The sequence below is a fragment of the Aotus nancymaae genome, unplaced genomic scaffold, assembly GCF_030222135.1.
Source record: "Aotus nancymaae isolate 86718 unplaced genomic scaffold, 86718_ANA_hifiasm-v0.15.2.pri h1tg000006l, whole genome shotgun sequence".
Classification (NCBI taxonomy): domain Eukaryota; kingdom Metazoa; phylum Chordata; class Mammalia; order Primates; family Aotidae; genus Aotus; species Aotus nancymaae.
This window is the reverse complement of record NW_026988417.1, coordinates 38,460,253-38,473,630: the sequence shown is the minus strand read 5'-3', so window position 1 is coordinate 38,473,630 and position 13,378 is coordinate 38,460,253. Positions and strand designations below refer to the sequence as shown.

The 13,378-nt window shown below is 44.6% G+C and overlaps 1 long non-coding RNA gene and 1 other non-coding gene across 2 annotated transcripts in view; one reads left to right on the top strand and one right to left on the bottom strand.

Moving 5' to 3' along the window:
* Positions 1–13,378, bottom strand: part of LOC135269690 (uncharacterized) — a 28,226-nt gene that overhangs the window by 10,860 nt on the left and 3,988 nt on the right. Inside the window, exon 3 of the long non-coding RNA XR_010337937.1 lies at positions 815–906. This is a non-coding gene — a long non-coding RNA (uncharacterized LOC135269690). The remainder of the gene's footprint in view (positions 1–814; positions 907–13,378) is intronic.
* Positions 13,267–13,373, top strand: LOC135271907 (U6 spliceosomal RNA). The gene has a single exon (XR_010340029.1). It is a non-coding gene; the product is annotated as a U6 spliceosomal RNA (small nuclear RNA).

Sequence of the window (13,378 nt, the reverse complement as noted above, 5' to 3'; positions counted from 1 at the left end):
AAAGACATAACCCACATTAGGATTTTCTATAGTCATAATTGGAGCTCCCCTTTTTTCATTCATCTTGAAAATAAAGACCACTTCTGGTAAGTTTTGCTGTTGTTGTTTTCATTCAGCTTACTTCTTGGCTCTTCCAAAAAAGTTGTTTTGCTAGAGTTCTCCCCAACAAACATCCGAGTCCAAGTTAAGACTACTCTCTGTTCTAAGCCTCTCTTTATGCCTCAGCAAAACTGTTAGGTTTTCCCTTTTATACAACTCATTTATTGACTTTCCCTTCAGCAGTAATTTCACCTTTCTTTCCTTAATCATTAATTTTAATCTGAACATTTTCCCCTAAGTAGGTCCCTCTGGTTCAGCCAGTGGACTAGTCCATATGTATGGTAGTAAGATGAGACATACACTGACTTGCCTGCCAGTCCATTCTCAATCATAGAGGGCAAATTGGGTAAGTAGAGAAAATGCAGCTATCCTCTCCACTAGGCAACAAAACATTTGCACAGTTAGCTCCAACTGTGCAAGACTGGAGAAGGAATAATCTGTCTCACCAATCCCTTTAGGATTTTTGCAGTTAGGTTCAAATGAATAGACATGGTACATTGTCTTAGAATACTATCAAACCTCTAGGACCCTTAATTATTGACCCAGTCCAGAGACTGCTGAATTGGCATTGAAAAATAAACTTGTAGTAAACTAGGAAAGACTTGTATCCAAGTTCCTGTATCATCCTAGTTAAAGGACAAATTACAAGAAATGCAAAGATCTCAACTGACTTTATCGTGGTTCTAGAATTGGTCAGGCCGAGTGTGGCTCATACCTGTAATCCCAACAGTTTGAGAGACTGACCCAGGAAGCTCTCTTGAGCTCATGAGTTCCAGACCAGCATGGGCAACATGGTAAACCCCGTCTCTACAAAAAAAAAAACAGAAATTAACCGGGTGTGTTGGTGAGTACCTGTGGTCCTAGCTACTCAGGAGGCTGAGGTGAGAGAATTGCTTGGGCCTGGGAGGTGGAGGTTGCAGTGAGCCAAGATGGTGCCACTGAACTCCAGTCTGGGTGATAAAGCCAGAATTTGTCTCAAAAAAAAAAAAAAACAGAAAAAAAAAAAAACGTCTGGGCACGTTGGTTCACATCTGTAATCCCAGCACTTGAGACCAGGAGGAATTTGAGACCAAACTGAGGGAATCTGTACTCTTTCTGGGTCCACAAGGGGGCATAGTTTTAAGGGCAAGAACTTCCCAGCGCCATGACCTGCTCCCATCTATCTCCATCTGGGAGATTTAATGGATTCTGTTTTAATTTTTGCGGGCGCGGAAAAGGGTCAACAGTCAATCACTCCAGCAGAAATTCTAAGGAACTCCTTTCATTGGCCAGGGGTATTGGAGAAGGTGGGGGTTCCTCCCAGGTTAAAAGTCCCCTTCTCCCACACCCTTTTGGACTCCGTGTTTGGATCCCCTTCCAGGAACACTCGTGGAAGCCACCTTTCTCTCTCCTGGATTTCCCCTCTGGAGTCCCCTTCCACACTCTTCGCGGAAGTTTTCTCCCTTCTCCATTTTTTTTTCTTTCTCTACCTAAATTAATTCACTTTTTGCAAAAACTCTGTTTGGGGTCCGGTATTTACTCTGTGAGCACACCTGTTCCCCTCTCTCATTCTTGAGAGAGCAGGAGACCAAGAACCTTGAAGAAACATCCTCCTAGGGGAGCTAAGGGCTCTCCTGAATCCCAACAAAACCAGCCTAGGCAACATGGCAAAACCCCATCTCTACAAAAAAAATACAAAAATTAGCTGGATGTGGTGGCACACGCCTGTGGCCCCAGCTACTTGGGAGGCTGAGGTGGGAAGATCGCTTCAGCCTGGGAGGTGGAGGTTGCAGTGACCCAAGATCGTGCCACATCACTCCAGCCTAAGCAACAGTGCAAGACCCTGTCTCAAAAAAAAAAAAAAAAAAAAAAAACAGAATTGGGCAACACTTCATTCCACAAAACAGAATAAGTGGGCCAGGTGCGGTGGCCTGGGCATGATGGCATGGGCACACTTATTCTATCCCAGCACTTTGGCAGGCCAAGGCAGAAGGATCCCTTGAGGCCAGGAGTTTGAGACCAGCCTGGGCAATATAGCAAGAACCTGTCTCTACAAAAAATAATTTAAAAATAAGCTAGGTGTTGTGGTGCATGCCTGTAGTCCTAGCTGCTGGGGAAGCTGAGGCAGGAAGATTGCTTGAGCTGAGGAGGTTGAAGCTGCAGTGGGCCATGATTGCATCATTACTCTCCACTCTCCAGCTTGGGTGACAGAGTGAGACACTGTTTCAAAAATAAATAAATAAATAAAAATAAGTGTTCCAGTGAGCTGTGCAAAAGAAATTGGCTTTACAGACAGAGAAGGGCTGAAGAAAGCAGAAGCAAAACACAAAGACAGTATTAGTCCTTTCAAAGTTATTTTTCTTGTAAAGTGGGGACAGGAAGACAAAACGATAGAAAAATAACTGATGAGTTAATATCAGGTTATTTAAGACTACTTTTTCATGTGTAAGGATTAAATCAGAGGGAACTTCATTATCATGCTTCCATGAAGGTTAACTGTCCTGTTTGGGAAACTAGCAGTTGTCTATCTCTCCTCATTTCCAGAAGGACAAATAGCAACGTATTTTAGGTTTGGTTACTTAAAGGTATGAACCACTGTGTGGATCCATTTGAGTTTTTGTTTTTCTAGCTGCAGAGAGACCATTTGATCTTTGGCATAGATGGCAGTATAGAAAAATGTAAAATTTTTTGGCTGGGCATCGTGGCTCACACCTGTAATCCCAGCACTTTGGGAGGCCAAGGCAGGCGGATCACTTGAAGTCAGGAGTTCAAGATCAGCCTGGCCAACATGGCAAAACCCCATCTCTACTAAAAATACAAAAAATTAGCTCGGTATGGTGGGTAATGGGCACCTGTAATCCCAGCTACTTGGAAGGCAGAGGCAGGAGAATCACTTGAACCTGGGAGTTGGAGGCTGCAGTGAGTAGAGAGCACATCACTGCACTCCAGCCTAGGTGACAGAGCAAGTCTCCATCTCAAAAATAAACAAACAAATAAATAAAATAATAACACAAAAATTAGGGCAGGCATAGTGGCTTACGCCTGTAATCCCAGCACTTTGGGAGGCCGAGGCAGGCGGATCACGAGGTCAGGAAATCGAGACCATTCTGGCCAAAACAGTGAAACCCTGTCTCTACTAAAAATGTTTTTAAAAATTAACTGGGCATGGTGGCGCACACCTGTAGTCCCAGCTACTCGAGAAGCTGAGGCAGGGGAATTGCTTGAACCCATGAGGCAGAGATTGCAGTGTGCCAAGATTGCGCCACTGCACTCCAGCCTGGATGACAGTGCGAGACTCCATCTCAAAATAATAATAATAATACAAAAATTAGCCAGGCATCTTGGCACACACCTGTAATCACAGCTATTTGGGAGGCTGAGGCAGGAGAATTGCTTGAACCTGGCAGTCAGAGGTTACAGTGAGCTGAGATCATGCATGCCACTGCACTCCAGCCTGGGCAACAGAGCAAGACATGGTCTTTAAAAAAAAAAAAAGTAAAAAAGAAAAGTTTATAAAATCACAAAGCTATTATCTTATCTTTAAAAAAACCCGAATATTTCTTATTTCTTTATTATCAGTAAATATTTGGTCAGTGTTTATATTTCCCCAACTTTCTCAAAAAATTTTTAGCAGTTAGTTCATTTATACTCGCTTACAAATTTTTGACTATTTTCATCTTTCCCCAACTTTTAAATCTACTTAGCTTTATCGTATTTTCTTTTAATTTTAAAACAACTTTTAAAAACCTCTAAACTGGTTGGGCACAGTGGCTTGCACATGTAATCCCAGCTCTTTGGGAGGCTGAGGTGGGCGGATCACTTGAGGTCAGAAGTTAGAGACCAGCCTGGCCAACACGGTAAAAGCCTGTCTCTACTAAACTGGCTGTGGTGGCATGTGCCTATAACCCCAGTTACTTGGGAGGCTGAGACAGGAGAATCACTTGAACTTGGGAGGTGGGGTTGTAGTGAGCTGAGATCACACCACTGCACTCCAGCCTGGGTGACAGAGTGAGACTCCATTAAAAAAAAAGAAACCTCTCAACCATACAAAATTACTTTCCCTTTAACAAAAACCACATTTTCATGTCTACATAAGCAAGTATCAAAAATATAAGATAAACAACAGTTTAATGACATTAAAACATCTAGCAGTGGCTGGGCGCAACGGCTCATGCCTGTAGAGGCAGGCGGATCACAAGGTCAAGAGATTGAGACCATCCTGGCCAATGTGGTGAAACCCTGTCTCTACTAAAAAATACAAAAATTAGCCAGGTGTGGTGGCACGTGCCTGTAGTCCTAGCTACTTGGGAGGCTGAGGCAGGAGAATCACTTGAACTCAGGAGGTGGAGGTTGCAGTGAGCTGAGATTGCACCACTGCACTCCAGCCTGGTGACAGAGCGAGACTCCGTTTAAAAAAAAAAAAAAAAAAAAAAAGCAAATAAATAAAAATGTTTTAAACATGAAAAGAAAATAAAACTATGTTTAGGCCGGGCACGGTGGCTCAAGCCTGTAATCCCAGCACTTTGGGAGGCCGAGGCGGGTGGATCACGAGGTCAAGAGATCGAGACCATCCTGGTCGACATGGTGAAACCCCGTCTCTACTAATACAAAAAATTAGCTGGGCACGGTGGCGCGTGCCTGTAATCCCAGCTACTCAGGAGGCTGAGGCAGGAGAATTGCCTGAACCCAGGAGGCGGAGGTTGCGGTGAGCTGAGATCGCGCCATTGCACTCCAGCCTGGGTATCAAGAGCGAAACTCCGTGTCAAAAAAAAAAAAAAAAAAAAACTATGTTTATTTACCAAAGATTGCTAAAATCACACTTGAAAAGCATTTTGGCTTATTTGCTTATTTTATGAGCACTTCTTTATTTATGAGCCCATTTGGTACCATAGACAATATACAAACAGGCATATACAAATGTACACATAAAGATATAGACAGTGTGTCCTGCATGAGGGGGAAAAAAAGGATACAGATCAAGACAAACAAAGACTCTACAGCCTTGATTTCAAAACTCTAGCCATGAGACTGGCAAAACTCACCAGTCCAAAAGGACAGTTGGATTCAAATTATGCCCCTACAAATAGAACAAGTCAAAGTTCACTTGTCCTACACAGCCCAAGTCCTCACTGAGACCCAGAGAAATCAGACTAGCAATCCACATCTCTTCTTTTTATTATTATTATTATTTTGTAGCGACAAGTTCCCACTCTGTTGCCCAGTCTGGATTTACTCCCAGAGTGCTGGATTTACAGACATGAGCCATCATGCCCAGCCACAATCCACATTTCAAAAAGCACAGAGAGAGAGAGAGAGAATCCGAGTGTCTTGAAGAAGGAGTCTGGGTGTGCTAGTGGAAGACTAAGAAAAGACGCCAATGCAACACAAATCACAGAAATTCATCATAGGATTCTATAAGGAGACCAACTTCATTTAGCTATATAGCTTTTAATTTAGCCTGTTTCTCCAACTGGACCACTGAGCTCCAGACAGAGCCCATTAAGGAACGGGGCCAACAAAGTACTTGCAGTTTTTAGGGCCCAACAATCCAAGTATGTGAAAAAACAGTCACAGGTAAAAGGCGGAACATCCAGGCCTTTAAAAAGCAAGGACTTTATCCCTATACTGAATCCCAAGTCCTCCAAAAGAGAGAAACACCATGACACTGGGCTGCGCAGTGCCTCCACAGCATACCTGCCATAAAGACATCTAAGTGTTCAGATTGTGCTCTTCTTAAACAAATGCACAAAGAAAGGAGCAGCCCCCTGTGGCAGTATCCATCTGCCATAAACAGTGGTTGTCAGCCATCTCTAAAACTGCAGTTTCATCAGCAACAGTAACCTCCAGCTCTCCCCATGAACTAGCACCAAGTACAAGAAATGTCCACAGAATTTCCCCAGAGCAGCTCCACAGCCACTCTAAAGGTCCAGGTGGACAAGCCTTGTCAGGATTCAATCACAGCCATCGCTGACATCCATAGCAGTCCTTCTTGATTTGCCCAGGGTGCCCAAAAAAGAAGCAGACACACTCTTCACCCAGAGCCAAAGAACCAGTTGGCATCTGAGGAGCCTGGAGGCCCACTGAAACTGCTGCAACAGTAGTGCCACAGGTGGGCTCTGCACTCCTGGTGCTCCCACTCCATGGTTTCTGCCACGTAGCCAGCCAAACCAGCAACCTGACAAGGGGTTCCTGTGGCCCAGTTGGGGCCATGCTGCCCGAGGGTACAGCTTCATGTAATCCTGAGTGATAGAGATCTGGACATCCATTTTAAACTATAAATAAATTCCTCCCAGGGTTAGCTTGGTCTATGCCCAGGAATGAGCAAAGATAGCCAACAAGGGTAGCAGCAAGATGGAGTCAACCATGTTAGATTTCTCTGTCATAATATTTGCAAAGGCAGTTTCACTAAGGTTACTGAGTGTTTAAAAATTATAATATATGGGGCCAGGCGCAGTGGCTCACGCCTGTAATCCCAGCACTTTGGGAGGCTGAGGCGGGTGGATCACGAGGTCAAGAGATCGAGACCATCTTGGTCAACATGGTGAAACTCCATCGCTACTAAAAATACAAAAAAATTAGCTGGGCATGGTGGCATGTGCCTGTAATCCCAGCCACTCAGGAGGCTGAGGCAGGAGAATTGCCTGAACCCAGGAGGTGGAGGTTGCGGTGAGCTGAGATTGCGCCATTGCACTCCAGCCTGGGCAAGAAGAGCGAAACTCCCATCTCAAAAAAAAATATATAATATATGAAAAGAAAAAAGAAAAAAATATACGTAATTAAAACTACTATAAATAGGGCTGGATGTAGCGGCTCATGCTAGTAATCCCAGCACTTTGGGAACCCAAGGTAGGAGGATCACTTGAGACTAGGAGTTCAAGACCAGTCTGAGCGACACAGTAAGACCTCCTTAGTCAGCTGGGCATAGTGGCACATGCCTGTAGTTCTAGCTACTTGGAAAGCTGAGGTGGGAGGATCATTTGAGCCCAGGAGTTCAAGGTTACAGTGAGGTATGATTGCACCACTGCACTCCAGCCCGGGTGACAGAGCAAGACTGTCCCAATAAAACAAACTAAAAATGAGGAAAACAATAGTGTACATAAAGTGTACAAGAAAAGTAAGATGTTGTTTTAAATTTTTATTTTTATTTTTAGAGATGGGGGTCTTGCTATGTTGCCCAGGTTGGTCTCAAACTCCTGGGCTCATGCTACCATGCCTGGTGTAAGATATCTTTTTTTCTTTTTTTGAGATGGAGTCAAATGATCCTCAAATGATCCTTCTGCCTTGTGCTGCAGTTACAGGTGTGAGCCACTGCACCTGGCTCAGAATCCTATTTAAAGTGAAGCCCAGCATGGTGGCTCATGCCTGTAATCTCAGCATTTTGGAAGGTTGAGGTGGGCAGATTACCTGAGATCAGGAGTTCGAGACCAGCCTGGCCGACATGGTGAGACCCTGTCTCTACTAAAAATATAAAATTTAGGCCAGGCACGGTGGCTCACGCCTATAATCCCAGCACTTTGAGAGGCCGAGGAGGGTGGATAACGAGGTCAAGAGATCGAGACCATCCTGGTCAACAAGGTGAAACCCCGTCTCTACTAAAAATACAAAAATTAGCTGGGCATGGTGGCACGCGCCTGTAGTCCCAGTTACTTGAGAGGCTGAGCCAGGAGAATTGCTTGAACCCAGGAGGCGGAGGTTGCGGTGAGCCGAGATCACGCCATTGCACTCCAGCCTGGGTAACAAGAGCAAAACTCCGTCTCAAAAAAAAAAAAAAGAGGAGGCTTCACCAGAGGCCAGGCTGGTCTTGAATTCCTGATCTCAAGTGATCCACCCACCTCGGTCCCACAAAGTACAGGGATTATAGGCGGGAACCACCGCACCAGGCCCTTCAATTTTTATTATACAAAAGCTTGAAAAATCATTCTATTCCCGGTTTAGCTTAATTTTATTACTTTCTAAAAAGTTGGTAAATAATATTGTCTATTATTATACAGCAAAAAATGAATATATAAAATCTTGTGGCCGGGTGCAGTGGATCACGTCTGTAATCACAGCACTTCGAGAGGCCAAGGTGGGCAGATCACGAGCTCAGGAGTTCGAGACCAGCCTGACCAACATGGTGAAACCCTGTCTCTACTACAAATACAAAAATTAGCTGGGCGTGGTGGTGCGTGCCTGTAATCCCAGCTACTCAGGAGGCTGAGACAGGAGAATCGCTTGAACCCGGGAGGCGGAGGTTGCAGTGAGCTGAGATTGTGCCACTGTATTCCAGCCTGTGACAGAGTGAGACTCCATCTCAAAAAAAAACCAAAAAAACAATAATTCTTGATATATTAAGTTCCAACTATAGTTCTGAAGCTGAAATACTTTTAAAATTCCAAGGGGAGGGTGGGAGGAGGAAGAGGAGCAGAAAAGATAACTATTGGGTACTGGACTTAATACCCTGGTGATGGGTCGGGTGCGGTGGCTCACACCTGTAATCCAGTACTTTGGGAGGCTGAGGCGGGTGGATCACCTGAGGTCAGGAGATTGAGACCAGCCTGGCAAAACCTTATCTCTACAAAAAATACAAAAATTGGCCGGGCGTGGTGGCATGTGCTTGTAATCCCAGCTGCTAAGGAGGTTGAGGCAGGAGAATCATTGAACCCAGGAGGTGGAGGTTGCAACAGGCCAAGATTGTGTCACCACACTCCAGCCTGGGTGACAGAGTGAGACTCCATCTCAAAAAAGAAAAACAAAAAAACATCTGGGTTCTGAAACAATATGTACAACAAACCCCTGTAACAGGTGTTTACCTATGTAAAAATCCTTCACATGTACTCCCAAACCTAAAAGTTAAAAAAAAATTCCAAAACATGGTAAAATGAAGATTTATCTCATTGCCTATTTTCACTTACCTTCTTTAGCATTTATCCATCTGCAAAATATTTTTTACCCAGATATAATCATAGTGTACAAGTTGTATCATTTTTCCCTTTAACAATATGCCCATAACATTTCTTCATATGCTGTAGGGTATTTGTAATTTCAAATTAATAAATGATTTTTTTTTTGAGATGAAGTTTCACTCTTGTTGCCCATGCCCAGGCTGGAGTACAATGGTGCGATTTTGGCTCACTGCAACTTCCACCTCCTGGTTCAAGTGATTCTCCTGCTTCAGCCTCCCAAGTAGCTGGGATTACAGGCATGTGCCACCACGTCCGGCTAATTTTTTATTTTTCGTAGAGATGGGGCTTCTCCATGTTAGTCAGGCTGGTCTCAAACTCCCAACCTCAGGTCATCCGACTGCCTCGGCCTCCCAAAGTGCTGGGATTACAGGCGTGAGCCACCGTGCCTAGCCAATAATTTTTTTTTTTTTGAGACAGAGTCTCATTGTGTTGCCAGGTGCCAGGCTGGAGTGCAGTGGGGCAATCTTGGCTCACTGCAACCTCCGCCTCCCAGGTTCAAGCAATTCTCCTGCCTCAGCCTCCCGAGTAGCTGGGACTACAGGCACGTGCCACCATGCACAGCTAATTTTTGTATTTTTTAGTAAAGCCGGGGTTTCACCATGGTCTCGATCTCTTGATCTCGTGATCTGCCTGCCTCGGCCTCTCAAAGTATTGGGATTACAGGTGTGAGCCACCGCAAGGTATTGCTATGCTGCCTAGGCTGGAGTGCAGTGGCTATTCACTGGTGTGATCCTACTACTAATCAACACAGGAATAGTTAATTATTATTTCTATTCAACATATTGATGGAATTCCTAGCCAGAGAAATTAGGCAGGAAAGAAGGAAAGAAAAGGCCAGGCGCGGTGGCTCAAGCCTGTAATCCCAGCACTTTGGGAGGCCGAAGCGGGTGGATCACGAGGTCAAGAGATCGAGACCATCCTGGTCAACATGGTGAAACCCCGTCTCTACTAATACAAAAAAATTAGCTGGGCACGGTGGCGCGTGCCTGTAATCCCAGCTACTCAGGAGGCTGAGGCAGGAGAATTGCCTGAACCCAGGAGGCGGAGGTTGCGGTGAGCCGAGATCGCGCCATTGCACTCCAGCCTGGGTATCAAGAGCGAAACTCCGTCTCAAAAAAAAAAAAAAGAAGGAAAGAAAAGAAAAGGAAAGAAAAGTAAAAAAGGGAGTCGGGGAGAGAGGAAGGGAGGCAGGGAGGGATGAAGGGAGGCAGGAAGGGAGGGAGAGGGAGGAAGGGAGGGAGATAGAGAAGGAAAGAAAGAGAAAAAAATAAAAAAGAAGAAAAAAGCATTCAAATTGGAAGGGAAGAACTAAAGCTTTCTCTTCAGATCACATGATTTTTTTTTTTTTGCTCTGTAGTCCAGGCTAGAATGCAGTGGCGCCATCTCAGCTCACTGCAACCTCCACCCTCCAGATTCAAATGATTCTCTTGCATCAGCCTTCCGTGTAGCTGGGATTACAGGCACTCACCATCGTGCCTGGCTAATTTTTGTATTTTTTTAGTAGAGACGGGGTTTTACCATCTTGGCCAGGCTGGTCTCGAACTCCTTACCTCATGATCCACCCCCCCGCCTCGGCTTCCCAAAGTGCTGGGATTACAGGTGTGAGCCACTGTGCCCGACTACATGATCTTATATGTAGAAAACTCTAAAGATCCACCAAAAAAAATTTAGAACTAATAAATTCAGCAAAGTTGCAGGCTACAAAAGCAACACTCAAAAATCACCTGCATTTCTACATACCAACAATGAACAATCTGAAAAGGAAATTAAGAAAGTGACCAGGCATTGTGGCTCAATGCCTGTAATCCCAGCACTTTGGGAGGTCAAGGTGGGCAGATCACTTGAGGCCAGGAGTTTAAGACCCTGGTATTCAAGACCCAGGAGTTCAAGCCTATAGTGAAACCCTGTCTCCACTAAAAATACAAAAATTAGCTGGGGTGGTGGCGTGCACTTGTAGCCCCAGGTACTCGGGACGCTGAGGCATGGGAATTGACTGAACCTGGGAGGTAGAGGTTGCAGTGAGCTGAGATTGTGCCACAGCACTCCAGCCTGGGTGACACAGTGAGATTCTGTCTCAAAAAAAAAAAAAGCAATTCCATTTATAATATCAAAAAGAATAAAATAGGCTGGGTGTGGTGGCTCATGCCTATAATCCCAGCACTTTGAGAGGCCAAGGTGGAAGGTCACTTGACCCCAGGAGTTTGAGACCAGCCTAGGCAATATAGTGAGACCCTATCTCTATTTTCAAATATGAAAAAAATAAATTTTTATTTTGAGAAAAGGTCTGGCTCTATTGCCCAGGCTGGAATACAGTGGCACAATCTTGACTCACTGCAACCTCTATTTCCTGGGCTCAAGCCATCCCCTCCCACCTCAGTCTCCTGAGTAGCTGGGACTACTGGCACCACCATCATGTCTGACTAATTTTTATTTTTATTTTTTTTTGTAGAGACAGAGTTTTGCCATGTTGCCCAGACCGGGTGCAGTAGTTTGCACTCCACTTGAGGCCAGTTGTTGGAGACCAGCTTGGCCAACATAGTGAGACTTCTGTCTCTTAAAAGAAAAAAAAGCTGGCGCATGCTAGTAGTCCCAGCTACTCAGGAGGCTGAGGTAGGAGGATTGCTTAAGCCCAGGAGTTCAAGGCTGCAATGCGTTATGGTCACATCTGTGAATAGCCACTGCACTCCAGCCTGGGTGACAGAGCAAGACTCCATCTCTAAAATAAATAAATAATTTCCTTAAGTAGCCAAAAAAGAAAATAATTTTATTTTATTTTATTATTATTATTATTTTTTGAGTCAGAGTTTCGCTCTTGTTACCCAGGCTGGAGTGCAATGGCGCGATCTTGGCTCACCACAACCTCCACCTCCTGGGTTCAGGCAATTCTCCTGCCTCAGCCTCCTGAGTAGCTGGGATTACAGGCACGCACCACCATGCCCAGCTAATTTTTTGTATTTTTAGTAGAGACAGGGTTTCACCATGTTGACCAGGATGGTCTCGATCTCTTGACCTCATGATCCACCCGCTTCAGCCTCCCAAAGTGCTGGGATTACAGGCGTGAGCCACCGCGCCTGGCAGAAAATCATTTTAATTTGTGTTTTTGATTACCAGTGAGACTGAAGATTTTCAAATATCAAACATTTGTATTTCCTTTGTGTGTGTGAACTGTTGAAAAATGTGCGCTTTGAATGAAGAGACCTTCCAGACAAGCTTTGTGTGAGCAACATGGTTGTCTATTCACCTGGGTACAGGTAGGCTAAAGCCTAAAAGGGCATTAGCAAAGGGCAGTGGGATAGGAGTTGGTTTTATAGGTTTGGGTAGTTTTTTGGGGGGCGGGGGTGCTACGAAGTAAGATCACAAGTTCAGTTACAATGGCAGGGTTGGGTGAGAGGTATTTACATTATCATAAGAACAGTTAAGATGGCAGGGTTGGGTGAGAGGTATTTACATTATCATAAGAACAGTTAAGATGGCAGGGTTGGGTGAGGGGCTCATCTGAGGAAGCTCTGCTGGGTGATCAGGGACAATGGCGAATGCAGGTAGCGGGTGGGAGACATCAGCCGGAGCAGGCAGGACTTCAGACTTTCGGGCTCCAGGCTTGCACATGAGACCTGACATGAACCATCAGTTCATACTTTATACCTATGCGTGTATGGCAGGCGTTAATCTTTCCTATCAATTTATATAAGCCCTTCATATATTAGGGTATTTCTCCTTTATCTATCAGTATTTGTTCCAAATTTTCCAATTGGTGTTTCTCTTTTAATTCTGTGTCCATTCAACAAATCTTTATTCAATGTTTACTATGTTCTCAGTTCTATGGTAGGAATTCTGTTGTTCTTTACATATAGAATTACACAATTTTTAGTTCTTCCATTGTTTAAAGTTTAGAAAAAGTACACTTAGGGGCGGGGCGCAGTGGTTTACGCCTGTAATCCCAGCACTTAGGGAGGCTGAGGCAGGTGGATCACCTGAAGTCAAGAGTTCGAGACCAGCCTGGCCAACATGTGAAACCCTGTGTCTACTAAAAACACAAAAATTAGCCAGGTGTGGTGGTGTGTGCCTGTAATATCCCAGCTACTAGGGAGGCTGAAGTAGGAAATCACTTGAACCTGGGAGGCAGAGGTTGCAGTGAGTGGAGATTGCACTACTGTACTCCCAGCCTGGGCAACAGAGCAAGACTCAGTCTCAAAAAAAAAAGAAAGAATAAAGAAAGAAAAACTGCACTTAAAGATCAGGACAAGTGCTTGCTTTGGCAGCACATATACTAAAATTGGAAAGATACAGAGAAGATTAGCATGGCCCCTGCACAAGGATGACACGCAAATTCATGAAGCGTTACATATTTTTTTAAA